Source organism: Glycine max, chromosome 18 (assembly GCF_000004515.6).
Source record: "Glycine max cultivar Williams 82 chromosome 18, Glycine_max_v4.0, whole genome shotgun sequence".
In the NCBI taxonomy this organism is placed as follows: domain Eukaryota; kingdom Viridiplantae; phylum Streptophyta; class Magnoliopsida; order Fabales; family Fabaceae; genus Glycine; species Glycine max.
The window spans coordinates 19,964,800-19,984,919 of NC_038254.2; positions in this window are offsets into that span (position 1 = coordinate 19,964,800).

Consider the following 20,120-nt stretch of genomic DNA (forward strand, 5'->3'; position numbering starts at 1 on the left):
CAAGAAAGTAATGCCCACAGACTTAGTAAGAAACTCGTGCTTTAGTGCATAAAGGGGAAGATTTAAAATGTCTTGTCTTAACATTCTTCATTCCTTTTGTCTTATGTTGTTAACATTTCTTTCGATTTGTACATTGAAAGTTAGTTCTGAGAACTAGGTGACATTGGCAAACTGTACTTCTCTAAAGATATGCTGCAGAAAGCATTTGTGGTCCCCACTCTCTCTCTCTGCATAGTAGCAACCTCGTTTCAAGCACCAAAGCTATTAGACAATGACTAGTTGGAATCTCTTAACGAATTAAAGCTCTAAAATCTATATAAAGCCTAAAGATGTTTGTGTTAAAAGAGTAAAAAACAAGAAAATATTTTGAGACAAAACGAACAAGTGATGTAACACTGTCAGTTCATTGGACGAAGGAAACTTGAGCAAATTGAGTGAATCTTGGTGTTGCTAAGTTAATGAGTTTCATTGTATCCAAGTTTATCGTGTAAACACTCATTGAGTGATTAGAATAATTTTTCTATCAAACATATATTGTTTGTGAAAGCTAGGAGTGACTTAGTAATAAAGAATACTTGGGTCTTAATCTTAGGGGGAGATAAATGTAGTGCCAGGAGTGGCCTTGAGAGTACTCATTGTAGCCAGAAGTGGCATAGAGAATAATTGGTTGTAAACAAAGATTTGATTAGTGAAACCCTTTGATGTTTGAAGGAGAACTAGACATAACCCAAGAGTTGGGGTGGACCAATATAAAACCTTTATGTTTTCATTACTGCTTCTATATAACTAATTCTTTTCTTTAAGTCACTTCTACACTATCATATCCAAGTTTTGCGAATTGGTTTTCTAAGCACAAAGCTATTTCGAACCCTTTGGACGAAACTGTCCACTAATACTTGCTTTAAGAAAAGCTTTTATAGTTTTCAAAAGACTAAGTTTTATCCATCGCACTATTCAACCCCCCTTCTAGGGTGTTTCAGGTATTTCATTATTGTGGTCCTACTTCAGTTCTATGCTTAGATGCATGTTAAGAGTGATCAACCTAACTTTTAGGAATTTGGATTGTGTGGAAACAAGTTTAAATCCTAGATCTGAATTGAAATTATGCAAGGCTTTGATGCCAGGAATGGATCAAATTCATGCATTAGTAGAGATTCATTGATCTAACTTTGAGTTTCAAGGTCTAAATCACCTAAGGAATTAGGGATTTGGTTCGGAACTCAAGAACTAAATGCTAAGGAATTAGGATTAGTCATTGTAGTTTTGATCTTGGTTGCATTGAACTAGGAGACAGATCATGAACGAGTTTCATACGAAGAATTCTATGGATTTCATCTCAGTAATACTTTAATATATTTGATTTCAATTTTTGCTTCAAATTATGATTGAAAAACAAAATGAAATTCTGATACCAATGCCAGATGTCGTACCGGATGTCACGACATCACGCTTCAGAACATGCAGATGATATTTGAGAGTATGAACAGATTAAACAAGTAAATAACACAAGAGAATTGTTAACCCAGTTCGGTGCAACGTCACCTACATCTGGGGGCTACCAAGCCAGGGAGGAAATCCACTAAAATAGTGTTAGTTCGAAGATCTAACAGCCACTGTTTACAACCTTCTCACCTAACCACTACCTGTGCAACCTCTACCTAAGAGCCACTCTTAGATATGAGAACCCCTCTCACTCCCTCTCAATCACTCTCCCGTGTTTACAATTAAATCAAAGACACACCAGAGATTGCTCTCTGAACAAAAGAGATCAACTCTACACACTCAGGTCCAACACTTGAAGTTAGGGTAACATCAAGGTGGCTCACAAAACACTCAAGTCCCAAAACTCACAAAATAACTTTTCAATCTCGGACTTGGTAGAAAACTCGTGCAGCCTTCATGTTTATATAGCAGTGTGCGTATCTGGGCTGTAACAACTTGTGCTGGATGAGATCTATCATTCTCCTGAAAAATCTGCACTTAAAGAACTAAAAGATAACGTTTGATCTTTTAGTTTTTATCTTTAATCTTTAATCCCTGAACGAACTATTCAAGTTTGTAATTCGAACTTTAATTATCTTTTAATTCGTTCCTAAAGATAGATCATCTAATCTGCTGCTAACTGCACAATAATCTGTTAAAGATATAACAGATTTATGTGTCCAGTATTTTCGGGCAGGATGTCCTGGACATTGTATCCGACATCGTGGATCCTGCAGCTTCAATTCTTCACTTGACTTTTATCTTGCCTTGTGCATTGTGCAGCAACTCCAGTATTTTCGGGCAGGATGTCCTGGACATTGTATCCGACATCGTGGATCCTGCAGCTTCAATTCTTCATTTGACATTTTATCTTGCCTTGTGCATTGTGCAGCCCGATCTGATTCCTTGACATCATGTGCAGCAACTCCAGCTTTCCTTCATTGTCTAAGTGCTTATGTTTTAACAAAATTTTAGCCAATCTTTTAAAGCTCAGTAAAGCTAAGCACTAACAATCTCCCCCTTTGGCAAATTTTGTCTAAAACATACTTAGACACTTCCTGAGCAGGTACGAGCAGTTATGCAAGTGGGATCAGCAACTTTCATTATCAGAGTAATCAAGCACAGCGGTATCTGTAGTGGTGACAGCAAATTTCTGCAAGTTGCAAGTCGTTTCCAGGATGTCAAGACATCTCACGTGACATCAGCTTTCTGCTCCCCCTGTCTCCATGCTCCTACTGCTGTGAAGCAGTTCACTGCAGCATCTTCTATCAGCTACTAGTCTTTTCCAGGATGTCAAGACATCTCATGTGACATCAGCTTTCTGCTCCCCCTGTCTCCATGCTCTTACTGCAGCATCTTCTATCAGCTACTAGTAGCTTACATCAGTCATCATCAGCAGCAGCAGTCTCCCCCTCAAAATCATATACATACAACTCCCCCTCAAAATCATGAATCATGCATACATCGTATCCTACTTCTCAAAATCATAAATCATGCATAATACTACTATTGCATACATAGTATCTTACTACTCAAAATCATGCATATAATACTATTACTCCCCCTTTTTAGACAGAATTTGACAAAAGTAGAATGCATGAACTTAAGGTGCAAATATTACAGACCAATAGTAAACCATTGTTCAAAGGGACATGCCCCTATAGCTAGTAAGAGTAAAAAGCAAAAGTAAAGGTCTGATGGTCATGGGGTGGCTTCAGAATCATCATCATCTGATTCAGTATCCTCTGCTGCATCTTCCTCTTCCTCAGCTGCTTCTTCTTCTTCCTCAGCTGCTTCTTCTTCTTCCTCAGCTGCTTCACCATCATCAATGCCACTGTCTGAGAGTCTTTTGATCAGGCGTTCCAGCTCCATTTTCTTCTCTGTGGTGGCTTTGATGGTTGCTTCCAGCACCTTGCATGTGTCCTTGAGTTCAGCAATCAAAGCATCCTTGGACACAGCACCTGAAGCAGCAGCTTTCCCTGATGTCGAGACAATGTCTGGGACATGTGTCCCCTCAAACAGTTTGTAATGCAGGGATAGAGCAGATTCTCTCTTCTTCACAGAGTCAGTGTAGTTTAAAATATTGGGATGTTGACTTAACATAATGCCACACAATACAGTTGGGAAGGCAATGGGTAATTTGACAACAAAAGATTCTGAATGCTTAACAGTTTGATCAAAAATATAGTTTCCAAAATTAAATTTGGACTTTGTTCCAACAGCATACAGAAATTTACCCAAACCTGTGGCAACAGTGGAAGTGTGATTGGTGGGTACCCAGTTTGCAGCGCCAATCCTGTGCAGAATTGCATACTTCACACTTAGCTTCCCTGCAGAAAGCTTCCCTTTCTTTGGCCAATGCTGGACTTGTTTGGCAGTGATTTCCTTGGCAATTCGATGCTCAGACACAGCAATATCCACCACTCCTTCAGTTGGTCTGCCCAGGTATTTGTTGATTACAGCAGGGGAGAATCTAACACACTTTCCTCTGACAAACACTTTCTGATACTCATCACTCTTTCTGTTTGTTATGTCAGAGGGAATGTTGACAATGAATTCCCTGACTAGACTTTCATAGCAATCTCCCAACTTGGTGACAGTCTTCAGCAGTCCAGCAGCCTTGATGAGGTCCATGATCTCCTTGCAATCCAAGGCATCTCTTCCCAGTTCTCTTTCTAAGGCAAGTCTGCGTTGATATACAAATTTCCACCTTTCAACATTGCCAATGGAGTGGAATGAGATGTTGTCCAATGGTGCATCAGGGACATTTCCAGGCACCTTTTTCCCTGATGTCTTGGTCCTCTTGATGTCGGGAACATCTGTTTCGACATCATCATCAGAATCAGATGAGGAAATTTCTTTCCTCTTCTTGGAAGGGATTGCAACTTTGCTCCATTTGGATGTGGTAGGAGTGATTGGAGTGCTCTTCTTCTGTGCCATAGTTTTGATTCGTCCAGACCTCTTAATGGGGGTTTTTCCTTTTCGGCTTTGTAATCTTTCTGCAATGCCAGGTGCCAACTTGTTGGCAATGGGTTCCTCATCAGATTCTACTTCTTCTAGGTCAATGAGGTCACCTGGAGCAGGTTCTGGTGCCCGTGGTGCAGGGGTCTCCTCTGTGGCTTGATCCTCTTCCTCTGTTGAGTCCTCTTTACTGGATGAAGAGAGGACTTCAGCATTTGGGGTGGAAGATGTTGGAACATCTTTATCAGCATCAGGAACAGAAACATTTGGGGTGGAAGATGTTGGAACATCTTCATCAACATCAGGGACAGAAACATTTGGGGTGGAAGATGTTGGAACATCTTCATCAGCATCAGGGACAGAAGCATCTTTCAGAATGCTACTCACAATACTGCGGATTTTCTTGTCCATCTCCGTGTCTACTTCCCTAGGACTTGTTGCAAGGCTAGGGTTTTCAGAAATCTTCACTCCCTGTTGTCTTCTGGGAGCCAGTTTCTCAGGAGCAGGGGCTTGACCAGGAATCATTTGTATGGGTTGGATATGGAATTCAGGTTGTTCCTGGTTTGATGGTGCTTTGGTGGATGATGGAGATGATGGTACAGAGGGTGAGCCAGGAGCTGAAGTTTCTTTTGGTGAGGTAGCCATGGAGAAGCAGAGTCTTTGGAATGGTTTCGTAAATCTCTGAGAGCTGTTAGGGAATGCTGAAAACGAGATTAACACTAAAATATGAGTTTGAATGAGGAATGTAGAGAGATGTGTGAAGCAACGGTCGAATTTGTTTTGGCCCAGTAGAGAACGCGCTATTAACGTTTGAGCACGTTCAGATATCAGTAATTTCTATAAATCCTCTAGCAGACAAATGCCCAGCTTGCCCCTCAGTTTTTCAAACTGATTTGCATCCAATGCCTTTGTGAAAATATCCGCTATTTGTTCCTCAGTGTCAACATGCTCCAGTGTGATAACTTTATCATCAACAAGATCTCTGATATAGTGATGTCTAATGTCAATGTGCTTGGTTCTGCTGTGTTGAACAGGATTTTTAGAAATATTAATAGCACTCAAGTTGTCACAGTACAATGTCATGACATCTTGTTCGACATTGTACTCCTTGAGCATCTGCTTCATCCAAACTAGTTGTGAACAGCTGCTTCCTGCTGCAATATACTCTGCTTCTGCAGTAGATAGGGACACACAGTTCTGCTTCTTGCTGAACCATGAAATAAGATTGTTGCCCAAATAGAAGCATCCACCAGAAGTGCTTTTTCTGTCATCTGCACTTCCAGCCCAATCGGCATCACAATACCCAACCAGCATTGAATCTGAACAATGACAGTACATAATCCCATAGTCACTGGTGCCATTTACATATTTCAGAATTCTCTTTACTTGATTCAAGTGACTTATCTTAGGATTGGCTTGATATCTTGCACAAACACCTACTGCATAGGTGATGTCAGGTCTGCTAGCTGTTAAATATAGTAAGCTCCCAATCATGCTTCTGTACAGACTTTGATCAACACTGGTGCCAGCTTCATCCTTTGATAGCTTCAAGTGAGTAGGTGCAGGTGTTCTTTTATGGCTGGCATTTTCCATCCCAAACTTCTTGACAATTTTCTTTGCATACTTGCTTTGTGAGAGGAATATGGAGTCTTCCATCTGCTTCACTTGGAGTCCCAGAAAATAAGTCAGCTCTCCAACAAGACTCATCTCAAATTCAGATTGCATCTGTTGGACAAAATGTCGAAGCATCTCATTCGACATCCCTCCAAACACAATGTCATCAACATATATCTGTGCTATCATCAAGTTTTCAGCATCTTGTTTGACAAATAGAGTCTTGTCAATTCCTCCCTTCCTATACCCTTGCTGAGTAAGGAATTCTGTTAGCCTTTCATACCAAGCTCTTGGAGCTTGCTTCAATCCATAGAGAGCCTTCTTGAGCCTGTATACATGATCTGGATGAGTTGGATCTACAAATCCCTTTGGCTGCTCCACATAGGCTTCTTCATTCAGGTATCCATTCAGAAACGCACTCTTCACATCCATCTGGTACAGCTTGAATTTGAGGATGCAAGCTACACCAAGTAACAATCTGATGGACTCAAGTCTAGCAACCGGGGCGAAAGTTTCATCAAAGTCTACACCTTCAATCTGAGTGTAGCCTTGAGCAACAAGTCTGGCCTTGTTTCTTGTTATAACACCTTCTTCATTGGTTTTGTTCTTGAAGATCCACTTGGTGCCAATCACATTAGTTCCCTCGGGTCTAGGAACTAGCTCCCAAACTTCATTCCTTTTGAATTGCTCCAATTCTTCTTGCATAGCATTGATCCAGAACTCATCAGTCAGTGCCTCTTTCACATTCTTGGGCTCAATTTTGGAGACAAAACATGAGTTGGAGACAATCTCAATCTCCCTTGATCTTGTAGTGACTCCTCTGTTTGGATCTCCTATAATCAGCTCCTTGGGGTGCATCTTCTGGATTCTAATGGAGGGTCTCTTGTCAGGTTGGTTGATGTTTGGTTCATCTGTAGCAAAATCAGAGTTTTCTGCATTTTCTGCACTTTTAGCTGTATCTGCTACATTGTCTCCCGATGTTCTGACATCTTCTTCGACATCCTTCTTTCTTGCTGGAGTTAGATCATCAACAACCACATTGATGGATTCCATCACAGTTCTGGTTCTGGAATTGAATACTCTATATGCTCTGCTGTTTGTAGAGTATCCCAGGAATATCCCTGCATCACTCTTGGGATCCATCTTTCTCCTTTGCTCTCTATCTGCCAAAATGTAACATGGACTTCCAAAGATGTGGAAGTGCTTGACAGTTGGCTTCCTCCCTTTCCAGATTTCATACAGTGTGGTTGGAGTCCCTCTTCTAAGTGTGACTCTGTTGTGGATGTAGCATGCTGTGTTCATGGCTTCAGCCCAGAGATTATAGGGAAGTTCTTTGGCATGAAGCATGACCCTAGCAGCTTCTTGCAAAGTCCTGTTTTTCCTTTCAACTATGCCATTTTGTTGTGGTGTAATGGCTGCAGAGAACTCATGAGTGATGCCTTCAGATGTGCAGTATTCAGTAAACTTGCTGTTTTCAAACTCTCTGCCATGGTCACTCCTGATTCTCTTGATGGCACAGTCTTTTTCTCTTTGAAGTCTTAGACTCAACTCCTTGAATACTTCAAATGTGTCTGATTTCTCTCTGATAAAGTTGACCCAGGTAAATCTGGAGAAATCATCCACAACAACATAGGCATACCTCTTTCCTCCAAGGCTTTCAACTTGCATAGGCCCCATCAAGTCCATGTGAAGTAGTTCCAGCACCCTGGAAGTGGTCTGATGTTGAAGCTTCTGGTGGGACATCTTGACTTGCTTTCCAATCTGACATTCACCACAGATTCTGCCTTCTTCTATTTTCAGATTGGGAATGCCTCTAACAGCACCTTTGTCAATAATTTTCTTCATGCCTCTTAAGTGCAGATGTCCAAATCTTTGATGCCATATTTTGACTTCATCTTCTTTGGAGAATAGACATGTGGAGGAGTAACTGGTTTCTTGAGGTGTCCATAGGTAACAGTTGTCCTTTGATCTGCTGCCCTTCATTAGGACTTCACTCTTCTCATTTGTCACCAAGCATTCTGACTTTGTGAAGTTTACATTGAATCCTTCATCACACAACTGACTGATGCTGATCAAGTTTGCAGTCAGTCCCTTCACCAGCAGTACTTTGTTCAGACTAGGAAGTCCATCATGGACTAGCTTTCCCATTCCAGTGATCTTTCCTTTAGAGCCATCTCCAAATGTCACATAGCTAGAGGAGCAAGGTTCAATGTTCACCAGGAATTCTTTAACTCCTGTCATGTGTCTGGAACAGCCGCTATCTAGGTACCAATCTTCCTTAGCTGATGCTCTAAGTGAAGTATGAACAACAAGACTAACAGTCTTGTGTTTTGGAACCCACATCATCTTCCTTCCACTGCTGCTACTTTGAGTTCCATGATGTGGATGGCCATGTAAATGATAGCAAAAGGGCTTTATGTGACCATACTTGCCACAGTAGTGACACCTCCACTTCTTTCTTTTGCTCCTTTTCTGCTGCGTTCCATGATGTCGAGACCGATGTTGTGACATCGTGGCTCCAGTGCTGTTTTTGGCAGGAACAAATTCTGTCATGGTTGTTCTGCCAGTAGATTTATGATTAAATCCAAGTCCTCTCTGGTTTCCAACATTCTTCCCAAGCTGTAGCACCTCATCAAGCAAATCTGAGCCTTTATTCAGCATCTTTATTGACTTTGTCATGCTTTCCAGTTTAGAGTTCAGAAAACCAATTTCTCCTTTAAGTTCAGAGATTTCCTCTTCATGTGCCTCCTTCTTAGCCTCCAGATTTGCAATGACCTTCTTTAGTTGTGCTTCTTGCTGAAGAATCTTCTCACTTTTGATGCATAGTTCTCTATAGGATATAGCAAGCTCATCAAAAGTGATTTCACTATCTGTATCACTTGAATCTTCAGCAGATTCAAATCTCCCAGTGAGTGCATTCACATCTCTGTCAGAATCACTTTCTTGTTCACTCTCTGTATCATCAGACCGACATACAGAAAGTCCTTTCCTCTGCTTCTTGAGATGAGTGGGACATTCAGCTTTGATGTGTCCATAGCCTTCACATCCATGGCATTGAATTCCTTTGCTGTGACTGGGCTTTTCATCTGACCTTTTCTGGTGTTCACTACCTTTCCTGATGTCGAAAGGGATGTTCCGGACATGTGGTTTCTGCCTCCTGTCCATTCTGTTCAGCACTTTGTTGAACTGTTTTCCAAGGAGCACAACTGCGTTAGTCAGACCTTCATCAGTATCCAGGTCATACTCATCTTCTTTTCCTTCATCATTGGACACGAACGCCAGATTTTTGCTCTTCTTTTCAGTCCTATCTGAGAGTCCTAGCTCAAAGGTTTGAAGGGAACCAATGAGTTCATCTACTCTCATGTTGCAAATGTCTTGGGCCTCCTCTATTGCAGTGACTTTCATGTCAAATCTCTTAGGCAAGGATCTGAGGATCTTTCTCACCAGCTTTTCATCTGTCATCCTTTCTCCCAAGGCAGTGCAAGCATTGGCAATTTCAAGAATGTTCATGTGGAAGTCATGAATACATTCTTCCTCCTTCATCTTCAGATTTTCGAATTTTGTAGCCAATAGTTGCAATCTGGACATCTTTACTTTGGAGGTTCCTTCATGAGTGGTTTTCAGGATCTCCCATGCATCCTTGGCCACTGTGCATGTGTTGATCAGTCTGAAGATATTCTTGTCAACTCCATTGAATAGGTCATTCAAGGCTTTGGAGTTTCCAAGTGCCAATTCGTCTTCTTCTTTTGTCCAGTCTTCTTCTGGCTTCAATCCATCAGTGGGCTTTCCTTCTGTGTCCAGCATCTTGGGATGTTCCCAGCCTTTGATGACAGCTTTCCAGGTTCTGCTATCCAGTGATTTGAGGAAGGCCACCATCCTTGCTTTCCAGTATTCATAGTTGGTTCCATCCAGAATTGGTGGTCTGTTCACTGGTCCTCCTTCTTTCTCCATGTTCATCAGAATTTATCTCCCTAGATCTCACTCAGTGATGTCGAGTGCCCGCTCTGATACCAATTGAAATTCTGATACCAATGCCAGATGTCGTACCGGATGTCACGACATCACGCTTCAGAACATGCAGATGATATTTGAGAGTATGAACAGATTAAACAAGTAAATAACACAAGAGAATTGTTAACCCAGTTCGGTGCAACGTCACCTACATCTGGGGGCTACCAAGCCAGGGAGGAAATCCACTAAAATAGTGTTAGTTCGAAGATCTAACAGCCACTGTTTACAACCTTCTCACCTAACCACTACCCGTGCAACCTCTACCTAAGAGCCACTCTTAGATATGAGAACCCCTCTCACTCCCTCTCAATCACTCTCCCGTGTTTACAATTAAATCAAAGACACACCAGAGATTGCTCTCTGAACAAAAGAGATCAACTCTACACACTCAGGTCCAACACTTGAAGTTAGGGTAACATCAAGGTGGCTCACAAAACACTCAAGTCCCAAAACTCACAAAATAACTTTTCAATCTCGGACTTGGTAGAAAACTCGTGCAGCCTTCATGTTTATATAGCAGTGTGCGTATCTGGGCTGTAACAACTTGTGCTGGATGAGATCTATCATTCTCCTGAAAAATCTGCACTTAAAGAACTAAAAGATAACGTTTGATCTTTTAGTTTTTATCTTTAATCTTTAATCCCTGAACGAACTATTCAAGTTTGTAATTCGAACTTTAATTATCTTTTAATTCGTTCCTAAAGATAGATCATCTAATCTGTTGCTAACTGCACAATAATCTGTTAAAGATATAACAGATTTATGTGTCCAGTATTTTCGGGCAGGATGTCCTGGACATTGTATCCGACATCGTGGATCCTGCAGCTTCAATTCTTCACTTGACTTTTATCTTGCCTTGTGCATTGTGCAGCAACTCCAGTATTTTCGGGCAGGATGTCCTGGACATTGTATCCGACATCGTGGATCCTGCAGCTTCAATTCTTCATTTGACATTTTATCTTGCCTTGTGCATTGTGCAGCCCGATCTGATTCCTTGACATCATGTGCAGCAACTCCAGCTTTCCTTCATTGTCTAAGTGCTTATGTTTTAACAAAATTTTAGCCAATCTTTTAAAGCTCAGTAAAGCTAAGCACTAACACAAAAAATAATTTAGTTTCACCATATCGAATTGATGCATTCCTACAACAAAATATTTCTTTTCTAAAAACTGAAACTCCATATATTCACCACAACGAATTGATAACTTGTTGTATTGAGTGCATGTAAAAATTTGTTGATTCCCTTTATGTTACATAGTCTATATGGAGACGATAACTCTTATATTGACTTTTTTTCCTACAAATTTGACTAGGTTCACTTGCCTATTATGTCTGAAGCTCAACAAGAAACTGGTGCCGTTGCTGGGGACTTGTGTCTCAACATTTAGGCAATTGGAAAATTTTGTTTTCTTCTAGCTAGTTTAGATTACATTCTTTTAAAGTTATATTCCATTCGTTCTTTCATGCTTATTGATTATTGATACTCTAATTCAATTGATTATTTGTAAATTAACATATTTCTTAGATGTGTAGCTTATTACATGCGTAGGTCCTATACATTAAGAAGTAACACATTCAAGAAACAATTGATTTATGATTTAGAAATTGAAAAGACACTCAAGAAGAATAAGAGTAGAAAGAAGAGGCAATGAAACTACCAAACCTACAAAAATCAAGGCTATAGACTTCATCCAAGCATAAGTCAAGAGCAAGAGGGTAGTTCCAATGCCATTCCAAGGCAAAACCTCTATGAGAAGACAAGCAAGCTAGAGGAAACCCTCACACAATTCATGAAAGTATCTCTTTCCAACCATAGAAGTATTGAAGCCTCCATTAGGAGTTTGGAGTTCCAAGTTGTCCAACTTGCCAACCAATTGGCCGAGAGGAACTCTAAAAATTTCTTAGCAAACACTGAAGAAAATCTAAAAAGTTCTAAGATAGAAAGAGATCCTTAACTATGATGCTATCTCTATCAATAATATGTTGGGCTCAATTTTAAAGCTAAAAAAAGGCCAATAATCTGGTTATGAATAATGGCTTAACAAGGAGAAAAGCTCAAACAAGGAGCAAAAGGCAATGATTACTGAGATGGAAGAGCTCTAATGCCTCCCTAACAGGCATCTTAAGGATGGGGGGAGGGAGGGCAGCCAAGAGACTTCACAAAGTAGACATGACTAGCTTAGCTCAGTTTTGGACTGCTTTCATGCTAGACAATATTATCCCTAACTCCCACAAGTAAGATATTCCTATGAAAAGAGCTCATTTCCTCTATGCCATCAAGGACCTTTCTATTGCCATTGGCCAAACTATTTCTCATGACATATTCATAATGGTTAGGAAGAAGGGTTCTCCACTTGGCCTTCCATGTCTCATCATTGCCCTTTGTGCTAGAAGAGGTATAGACATCACCAGAGATTTTGCCTAGCCATATATAGATCTAAAACCTACCACGGATGCCCATTATATATTGAAAACCTTTTGGCAAGTTGGTGATGAATCTTTGCCTGCTCCACCTACTCCTCCTCCCAAACTCTGAGCATCAATGAAAGGATGGAGAAGATGCATGATGAGATGACCAAGAAGATGGAAGCTAATTACAGAGGCCAACTTCTCATATTTGAGACTTTGAGGGGCATAACAGCTCATTCTGCTCCTGCTTTTCCTTTTCCATCATAGAAGGCTTTGGTGGTTGCCATTGCTTGGCCTGACCTCTCTGGGGACCAAGGTGTTTGATAATTTCCAAATAAAATTTAATTTCAGGTATGGTTTGAGACAAATATCTAGCATTTTTTATACATTAAGCCTTGTTTTAACTCAAAAATTAGGATAGATTAGGGATTATCACTTAGGAACTTTGTTTTGTTAGTTTTAGGTCTCTTTGATGTTTTTGAGGGAGTTTTTTTTACAGGAAATTAAGTCAAAAAGATAATTGGAGTTCTGCTCGCTTAAGTGTGGCTTGCTATGAACTTAAGCAAGCCAAGACAAAATCAATTGAAGGAGACATTGACTGGCCTCGCTTAAGCACAACTATTGAGTGAGAGGAATTTAGAAGATTTATGAAGTTAAGCTCGCTTAAGAGTGACATGCTATGTGCTTAAGCAAGCTAAGTCAGTGAGCAACTTTGGATTCACTAGAGGTCCTTACTTAAACCCAATCCTTAAGGTGCTTAAGTGAGGTAATCAAGCCAATAAAGGAACACAAAGACCTCGCTTTAGTGTGACATTTGATGCACTTAAGTGAGGAGAGTGAGAAGCTAAATAATTTAAGAATAGAAGGCCCCGCTTAAGCGAGATTTTTCTTACGCTTAAGCGATGAGGTTGTCATAAGTCCAAGCCCATATCAAAATATAAAAAGACCTTAGGTCTAATTGAAGAGACATCTTGGTGCATTGAACAACAACTTTATGAGAGAAAACAAAATCATTCTTAGGGCTCTTAGCTAAGATTGATTAGATGTTTGTACATTTGAATTTGGCCATTGTAATCAAGCTATAATCATTTAATCTCCTCATATGTTGGGGTTGGAAATGTTAAACATAATTTCATGTAATACTTTTTCTTAATATAGTTATTCAGATTTATTATTATTATTTTTCTCTTAATGCTTGTTTTAGATTGGTCACCTATTATTTGATCTTAGGAATCAATAGTTTAGTCGATAGACATTTGTTTGACTCTTTAACTGAGAAGAGTACCTAATTGGGATTAATTCTAGACATAGGCTAATACCAATTAGGCTCCATTAATTCTTAAACGTTAATGTTGGTTGCTTAGTTTGATTTTCCAAAACATTGGGAGTTAATTTAAATAAATTAGACTTTTTCGCCTAAGACACTAGGGTTTAAATATAATTGCGCATTGGTGATAAATTGCATAAATAATTGGATTGATTAAGATTATTGCATTGAAAAAGGGGCAAACCAAGTCCAACCTTGGTTGTTCAAACCATCAATTCTCACAAAAACACTATGATTCTTTCTTTAACTATTTTTTTTTATTTGCTTTTACTCTTACGCTTATTCTTTTATGCATTCCAATACAATCAATTGATAAATACTTTTACCAAACCTTAGTTTCTATGTCTTAATTGCCTAAATATACATTAGTTCTTTGGGAGACGACTTGGATGAAAGTCGTATTACTATTTCAAAACTTGGTTACACTTGACCACAATAAAAATCCTTAATAGTGTTCAAGGCCAAAGGGTTGAGCAAGCAGCCGTTGAGGAACCATCTGTTGCCACTTCTACCAGTGCAGAGAAGGAAGCACTCGAGTCTACACATACTGATCCTATACCTTCCACTGAGGCAACTAATGAAGCTGAAGTTGATGAAAGAATTAATGTCGATGATGATGTTGAGATTGGATATGATGATTCCAATAACATTACTGGGGGTGTTCTTCAAGAGAACAAAAATGGAGAAGAGTTGGCGATTGCTAAATGATCATATCTTCGCTCCTCTCTCTCTTCTTCACTTTCTCTCCCTTATCTCTTTCTCTCTCTAATCCTCTTTGATTCTAAACAATTTAATTTTGGTTTTAGTAATGTTTTGTAGAATTTGAATATTTTTATTTGTTTTGGAGATTTACAAGTTTTAAATATGTTTTTGTGTGTGTTCTAAGTTTTGATTTGGTTTATTCTGTTAATAATTTGCAATAGTGAGTGATGAATTTGGCATATCAAGGAACACTAATTAAGAAATGAATAAGTGTTCTTTCGCTACAATGAATCTAACACTTGTTGTAGCGAATTCATCAAAGTAAATTTGATAAAAATATACAAGGTTCGTCATGGCATGGCAAGACCAGATCTTGCTATAGAGAACCTCACTGTCAGAAAAAAAAATAGATAATTGCTAGTTCCTTTGCTTGGTTTGAAATGATTGAGCACATCACAAGACATGATGAATTGATAATTGTACTAATTCCATAGGGGCTTGTGTATGTTTGAACTTGGATGAATTAAATTGATTGGTGCATTTGGATGAGATTGGTTGTGTCACATTATTTGATGAAATTCATGAATATGCTCATATCTTGTGAGGTGTGAACCTACATAGTGAGTGAATGTGCTTCACCATTATTATGTTTACCATTGATTTTTTTTATTCCTATGTCATTAGAATGTCACATGAAGCATGAAAGCGATCAAGACATTTTGTTTCTTTTATTTTATCCTTTTAGCACAAATAAAAGTCAACCAAAAATATTATGATTTTAACCTTTGAACCATTTTTGAGACAAAAATACAAAAATATTTCCTTTTCAAACCTTTCAATAAAAGCCAATGAAAAAAAACCATTTCTTCCCTCATCCTAGTGATAAGAGAGAAATCTTTCAAAATAAAGTTTTGACATAAGTTTGGGGTGGTTTCATCTCATGGAAAGGTTGCCATAAAATCAAAATTGGCAAGTGTAGAAAAAAAAATAGAGACCATTTTTCTCTAAAATAAAAAAAATAAATAAAAGAGAGACAAAGTCTTTAAGAAACAAAACAAAAAGTACAAGTTAGAAATAAAATATCAAAAAGAGAAACTTGGTTGGGAAAACAATTGTAAAGGATAGGTGAATGCTTATGTCAAAACTTGCACATTTATTTCTCTTTTTGATCCTTGGATGATTTTGATTGTCTAGAAAAACAAACATTTGTTGTAAGCCCAACCAAGTTACAAGCCTTAAAAAACCTTAGTGATTCATGTTTTTATGTGATGTTTTTGATGAAAATTAGGATGAAAAACAAACTTGAGTTGGGGCATTTGAATGTGTGAATGAGTGAGAGTGATAACCTTGGCAAATCATGACTTGAGTGAAACACTTGTGAGGGGCCATGCAAAGTATTCAATTCTCACTCATAAGGTGTTTTACTTTTCATTATAAAAAATTTGCCTCCATGATTTTGATGAGTCCTTGTGAACATTCTTGCACATGTGATTCCCATGGTCATGTGGTGATGTATGTGCTTGATGATTCTAACCATTGTGTTTTTGTAAATATTTTCTTCACCCTTTGTTGAATTTTTTGTTGCTTGGGGACAAACAATTGTCTAAGTTTGGGGTATTTTGATAGTTGGTTTTCACACCTTATTTTGTGAGCAATTTTCTTAAACTTTTATTTAGAAATTTTGTTCATAATTCTGGTTTTTGTTAATAAAATGTATAAAGTGGTTGTATAAATTTAAAGAGATATTTTTTGTTGTTTTAATATAAATTTAGATGTTACAAGAGCAAATTTTGATCATCAAAGATTAAAGAGTTGTAGAAATTATCTCACCATAGCGAAATAGGACCCTTGATCAGCTGGAAATATGAAGATTCACTATAGTGAAGTTAAGCCTTGCCACAAAAATTCTACAAAGCTGAAGACCTTGGAGTTAATAGAAACTCGCCCCAGTGAGTCAACCTTTCACCCAAATGAATAAGGTCCAGAGGCATGAAGATCAAGTGTTGAGTCTTTAGTTCATAAGTATAATTTTGTTGCAGCCAATTATGCTTTCACTGCAAAGAAAATCCTCTGAAGCACAAAAATTTAAGGTAATCCCAGCTCTATTTAAAGAGCTTGTAACATCATTTGTAAAGACTTTTGGTTCATTTATGAATTATGAGATGCAAAATCTCTCTCTCTTTTCTTTCTTCCTCTATTATTGCTTTTTTGAGGTTCTATTTGGATCCTTCAAGATCCAAATGAGCTAAATTTCATAGTTGCTGAGTTATTGAAGTATAATTCAAGTTTGTCATCTTTGTATTCTAATCAATTCCAGTAGTTATTGTGATCCTATTTAATTTCTATGCTTAGATGCATGTTAGGAGTGGTCAACCTAGCTTTTAGGATTTCTAATTGTGTGGAAACAATTTCAAATCCTAGATCTAAATTGAAATTGTGCAAGACTTTAATGCCAGGAATGGATCAAATACTTGCATTTGTAGAGATTCATTGATCTAAATCTAAGTTTCTAGGTCTAAATCACCTAAGGAGTTAGGGATTTGGCATGAAACTCAATGATTAATTGCTAAGGAATTAGGATTAGTCATTGTAGTTTGAATCTTGGTTGCATTGAATTAGGAGACTAGTTAGGAATGAGTTTCATGAAGAATTCTATGGATTTCATTTAATCAACAGTTTAATCTGTTTGATTTCAATTTTCACTCCAAATTATGTCTGAAAACCAAAAATACTTTAGTTTTGCCATAGCCAATTAATGCCTCGCTATAGCAAAATATTTCTTTTCTAAAAACTAAAACTCTACACATTTGCCACAATGAATTGACATCTCTATGGATACAATAACTCTTATACTTACTATTTCTTTTTACAAATTAGATTAGGTTTACTTACCTGTTATGTTTGAAGCTCAACAATATAGATATATAGGATTGGTTATTTTTGTTGGATGGGACCAAGAATCTAGAAGGGGGATTAAATAGATTCTTTCAAAATCTTTACCAAATTGTTCTTAACATTGATTAAAAAGCAACCCTTTAAATCAATCAAAGTTTCCTCAAAAGATCTTTAGAAAAAAAGAAACTTTTATGATGACACTTTGAAATTGATTCCACTCCCAAGATGATTACAAACCACAGAGTTATAGAGAATAAGAGAATCACACAACAATATATAGTGGTTCAGTCCAATCTGAACCTACATCCAATTTGTTCTAAGTTCTCTTAGAACATCCACTATATAGAGAACACTATGCACACATAATTCTCTAATAGAAAACAAATCTTTCTCTTGAACCCTATAAGAAAAGATCCGGAATTGAAACCCTATCAATTCTTCAACTTCCCTAGTAATTGTTACGCAACCTACTCTACGACGGGAGGGTGAGGCAAAATGCAAAAGGCGCGTCTTCTCACGAAGAAAACACGTGGAGTCACCACCAACGTTTATTCGAGGAAAACATTAGAAAAACCAAAAAGAGGTCTGCAAATTTTGAAAAGAAGGGTTCGGGAGTTGTTTATGCATAAGGAAGGTATTAGCACCCCACACGCCCATCACAAGGGACAACAACCTTTAATCAAGTGTGCAAAAACGTGAATTCAATATTATTTATTTTCCCTTTTTATATATTTTTTTTATTTTTTGGGGCCGACAAGGGTGTTGCCCTTGCTCCTACGTATCCTCAGGTGCGATGAGGAATTTAGACCTACGTAGTTCTTTAAGTCTGAATGTTTGTGTATTAAATTGATTTTTATGTTTTTGAAAGATTCATTTTAATTGCGAAAAAAAGTTGTTTAAGGCGTTGGACCTTGAAACGATGTTTTAAATTCTGAAAAGCGGAGAGAATCATTAAGGCATTGGACCTTGAAATGATCTTTTAAATTTGAAAAGCGAAAAGAATCGTTAAGGCGTTGGACCTTGAAACGATCCCAAGTAATATTTGATAAAAAGAAAAGGTTATGAATTGGTTTTATCTTGGTTTTGTTTATTAACTTTCAACCTCTTTAAAGACGACTTTACAACACTAGTGATCAGTTAATATTGAACTTTACAAAGAAAATGAGATCACCGATGGTAGATGGAGGAATTGAATATGCACATAATAACAAGGGGGAAAGGCCAAACAAGGAAAATTAACCGATGGTCGCACGAAGAACACCGAACAAGGAATGATGTAGGGAATGATTGTGATCGCGATTCGGTAGCGCCTCAGCTTCGTTTTCTCTTATTTCTCTCTTCTCTCAATTCTTTCCACTTCTGAACCTTGGAGCCTTTTCTCAGCCTCCCTAGCATGCCTATTTATGGGAAAATGGACACTTGGGGCAAAGGCAGCTCGCCCAGGTGAGCCAGAGGCTAGGCTGGGCAAGCCAGAGGCTAGCCTAGGCGAGCTAGGGTCCAGGAAAACCAAGGAAAAGGCCCTTTTGCCCACTTTTTTTTGTTATTTTCTGCATTCATGATCAAAACACTAAATGATCATCTGTTTCGCACTGTAACTTGCGTTCAACACCATAAGTCGACTAGCAAGGATCAAAAGATCAACGAATGATAGTCCCCAGACGAAATTAGGGTATGACAATTGTAACCAAGAACAACACTCTAAAAAGATTAAAAGATAAGGATCGAATACACCAAGAACAACACTAGTTGATTAGTACATGATTGTAAAATGAGTGATTCTTTGATGAACTTCAATCTTTAGATGTATTTCAGTATCATTCTTCTTTAAGACTCTATTGAAATGTTTTTCACAAATTCTAAATGAATCAAAAGTCTGTTTAAAAAGAAAACACATAGTGGATTTATAAATTTCGATAGTCAAAATAGATATAATCGATTATAAAAATAGGTAATTTTTCAAAATCCCTTTTTTTCTGCAATTCTAGAAACTGATTAATCGATTATTAGAAAGGGTAATCAATTAATTTGTTTCAATCTAAGAATATCAGTTCCTTCTATGCTGACTGGATAATCGATTATCATGTCTGGTAATTAATTATAGATTCAAATAGAGAACTTCTCTTTCTTTATAGGAGTTGGGTAATCGATTATCAAATAAAGTGTAATCAATTATCCTAAGCTGCAGAACCTTCCTTCTTTTGAAACTGGTTTGGGCAGTCAATTACCAAATGAGACAATCGATTAATTTGATATTGCTAGCCAAATTTAAGGTAGTAGTGAGTTCTTAAGAAACTTAGAGACAAAGAAATGTTCATCTAATTCACAACTAATCAAACACTAAGCATGTAAAAGATAAAAAAAATAAAGCACACACATGCCTAGACTAAAAATAATCAATACAAATGCCTCATTTATCAAAATGTGTTAGGCATTGTAAAATTATCAAACCAAAACTAAACTAGGGGCTTCATGCTCTTCAAACTTTGTTCTAACAATCTCCCCCTTTTTGGTTTTGATAATGCCAAATCCATATGATGAGTATTGATGTTTTCCTTCCATAGTACATGTTCTAACACATGTTCCACAAACACGATAGTAGCATCTTTTCAATTCAAGTTAAGTTTAATTTCAATCGGCCATCAAAATCATCAATTTTTCTCAAAGAACATCAAATCCCCCCCCCTTTTGGCATCACAAAGCCAAAAAGAGTGTGTATCAG